Raw genomic sequence first — 3882 nt, 5'->3', positions numbered from 1 at the left:
GGGGGGGGGGGGTTTGCCATACATTGTTATTCCCCAAAGTAATGTATAATGTTTTTTTTTATTTACTATTGTCTTTAACAGCAGTACTTATATTGAACTGGTGCTTAAAACTATGCAGTCATTATTTTTTTTTTATTTTTTTTTTTTATTCTTTATTAACAAGACAGGTGAGTAAAAACACACAATGGTAAAAGGAAATACCAAAACGGTACAAAACGATGTCCAGACAATCAGGATGTAACAAGAGTACAAAAAGAGGTGGCTTAAGCAAGTCATGTAAACGAGCGAGTGCATTTAGACCGATTCAGGCAGGAAGGTCAAGCTCAAAATATACTCAATTGTGAAGGTGTGTACACTCATTCTGTCAGCTTTTTAAATTGTAACAGAAAAACAAAAACCGTGAAGGAAGTTAAACGCTAAAACAATCAAGGAGGGTGGTAAAAAAGCGGCAGATGGTAGAGTGAGGTTGCAAGAGGCGAAAAAGGAAGAGAGGTGAGTGGAGAAGAGGTAGAATGAAACTCAAGACAGTGAGAAGAAAGGAAAAAGGGAAAAAAAAGGGGGTGGGGAGAAAGAAAGTGTTCCATCTGGGAAGGGGGTGTGCCAGAGCCAGGAAACCATAAATGTATCAAATCTGTCATGGAGAGATGCTGTTAAGTCCTCCATAAGCATAATGTCGTTCACCTTGTTGACCCACATGGCCACTGAGGGGAGATCTCGGGGACTTCCATTTAAATGGAATGTGTGCCCGTGCAGCATTGAGTAGATGAATCAGGAGAGATAATTTGTACAACTTGATAGAGTTCGAAAGATGTTACAAAAAAAGTGCAGGATTCAATTCAATGTCCAAACCCATGACTTTTGCTATAACGTCCGGAACGCCATGCCAAAAAGTTTATAAAGGTGGGCAGTCCCAGAAAATATGGAGCAGAGATCCAACCATCTGTAGACATCTTCAACTAAGGGGAGATGAGGATGGGAACATCTTATGCAGGGCAGTGGGTACCTTGTACAAAACAGGATCTTATTCCTTTTGGGTCGGTGGTGAATGGAGAGCTAGGTCAGTTTCCCAGAGTTGAAGAAATTTGGGTGGTGGGCGATCTGACCAGTAATTCAAGAGTGAACCATGGCTCGTAAGGTATGTCTGAGGGGCTCCGCACTGAGACATGCCTGCTCAAGCTGTGTAAGAGACCTAATAACGGGAGCAGGATCTTTAAAAGATCGTAAATAATGAGATAACTGCGTGAAACTCCATGTGTCCAAGGGAGGAGTGATCAGACGTGAAAGTTCTGGCATCGACATTAAACTACCCTGTTGGGTAAAAGGCAGTAACCTGGATACGTTTTCAGTTAGCAGTCTCTGGAATCTAGTTCCACGAAAGCCCGGCGGAAAAGCTGGGTTGCCCGGCACTGGTGTGGGGGTGAATGGCAAGGATGAAATCCACGTTGAACGAAAGATTGGTATAATTGTCTTCAAGGTCACTAATCGTAGGACAAGACCACGTCGAAAGTGGTGGGACCGGGTAAAGCCACTGTAGGTTCTGTAAGGGAAATTCACAGAAAGTCTGCCACAAACCGACCCACATTTTAGTCTCAAAATGACTGCACCAATCTGTCGAGCCAAATTTACACCCTAATGATAGAGAACGGTATCTGGGAACCCGATACAACCTGCAAGCTTTGGCCTGATGAGGAGGCTTGGCTTGATCCGGGCTCTACCCCGAGTCCAAAGGAAAGTGCTGAAGATGGAACGGACACGTTTCAAGAAAGATGGCGGTACATCCACGGGAAGGGTTTGCATCAAATATAGCAAGCAAGATAGAATATTCATTATCAAGATACTGTTGCATCGAAACCCATTAAATGTGGAGCAGTCCCATTCATTCAAATCAGTCGAGATGGATCGTAATAGGGGAGGGAAGTTAAGGCTAAATACCCTCTCCGGGTCAGCAGGAATAGATGTGCCCAGATAATGCATATGGGAGAAAGGTAACCATAGTGTGAGATTTCGGCCAAGAGGTTTGGAATCTATACCTCCGGATTCGTAAGATAGAAAAGTTAAATCATTGACATATGCTGCAACTTTATGAATTCCAGTGGATGTCTGTAACCCAGATATTTCAGTAGAGTCCAGGATCGTACGAATGAAGGGTTCTAGAGACAAGATAAATAATTAGAACCTGTAAGAATTCATCAGTAGAAATGGGACCTTCCAGTTATTCTCTTTGCTCTCATGAGATAGTGGAAAGACCTGAAGAGGATAAATACTCACAGATCGTGGATAATATGTGTTCCGTGGTTGGCTCACTCGCTGATGTAGGTACATGATAGAGAAGTGTAATATGTTCTAAATTGTCAAGCGATGTCCCTGGGAGTGGAGTGTAAGCGGCCCGACTGGGAAAGAATCTGGGAGACAAAAGCTTTAGATCTGGCTTGTCTCAAGGCGTTAGCCAAACGTCTACTGGGTTTGTTGCCAAAATCGTAAAAAGATTGTCTGCATTTAGTCAGCTGCGCTTCAACCCTATCCGTCAATAAGGAATTAAATTCCATCCTAAGATTGGTCAGATCAGCCCAGGAGGCATAGTCTATGGTAGCCTTATGTCGGACTCCAATCTCTTCAGTGTGGGTCCGAATTCTGGATGAACTGTTTTTTTTTTCCGAAGGGCGCCGTGCCTATTGATAGTCCCCCTAATATAACATTTGTGGGATACCCACAAAGGTAAAGGATTCTGACCTGAAATGGTATTAAGTTTACACTCATGACCGCTTCCTACTGATTTGGCAACCTTGGATCGACAACTCTAAACCACCATCCTTCGATCCGCAGCTCCTGTCTATTTAAAGGCTCTGTACTTCACACCTCCCTCTGGACCCCTTCCCCAACGTGCCACCTTCCCCTGTCCTAATCCCCCCTTTGTTCTTTCCCACACCTAGTCCTCCACTCCCTCTCTATCTCCTCTCCCTTTACCCTGCCTATCCCTATCCCTACACAGACCTGTAATGTCTGATGTGCCCCGTCCTATCTGTACTAAATGTTCTGGTGTAGGGGGTCATAAACCCCATTGATCTCGTTTCCATGATACTCAGACACCTGACCCGAAAAGTTCCCCCTGTGATGATCCTTTCCCCTGCTATACTGGATCTTACGCATTACAACTGAACAGCAACCCCTCTTCTATGCTCCCACAATGTTCTTTAATACCTGTTCTACAGCTTCTGTTATACGAGTCTGCAGAACTCTGCACCTTGCTGTGACTGTATATTTCTGTTTGTATTCCTTGTTGCAGGGCTTGCGTGCCCTACCCTTGTTATTTTTGTAACCCTCATGTGAAAAAACTGATAAAAAACAAATAAAACCTTTGTAAAAGAAATGGTATTAAGTTAAAAGAACTGGTCAAGTTCACGAGAGGTATCTGAAGATACCACACTGTCCTGCAATAGGGGTTCATTTAATCTCCAGAGGGACGATCTAGGGCACTGGTGGCGAACCTTGGCACTCCAGCTATTTTGGAACTACAAGTCCCATGAGGCATTGCAAGGCTCTGACAGCCACAGACATAACTCCCAGAGGCAAATGCATGTTGGGATTTGTAGTTTTGGCACAGCTGGAGTGCCAAGGTTCGCCACTACTGATCTAGGGACATGAGCGCCCAATTCCAGAGTAAGGTGGAACGGAGCATGATCCGGCATGGAAATTATTCCAACTGAAACGTCCTCTACTCTAGAGAGGACCGCCTATGGGAGTAGAAAGTAGTCGATTCTGGAATATGAATGATGAATTGGTGAATAGTACATATGGTCCCTTTCTCGAGGGAACCTGTAAATGCCAAACATCTGTAAGTTGAAGCAGGAGAAATGCCTGTTTTGATTCGCCTATGCTGGGTGA

The 3882-nt window shown here is 44.2% G+C and overlaps 1 protein-coding gene across 1 annotated transcript in view; it reads left to right on the top strand.

Moving 5' to 3' along the window:
- The window catches only part of TBC1D22B (TBC1 domain family member 22B), a 58614-nt gene that overhangs the window by 26776 nt on the left and 27956 nt on the right, over positions 1-3882 (top strand). The window lies entirely within an intron of this gene.

This window comes from Nanorana parkeri, unplaced genomic scaffold, assembly GCF_000935625.1.
Source record: "Nanorana parkeri isolate BGI_ZX_2015 unplaced genomic scaffold, ASM93562v1 scaffold276, whole genome shotgun sequence".
Classification (NCBI taxonomy): domain Eukaryota; kingdom Metazoa; phylum Chordata; class Amphibia; order Anura; family Dicroglossidae; genus Nanorana; species Nanorana parkeri.
This window is presented reverse-complemented; position numbering and strand designations above follow the sequence as displayed.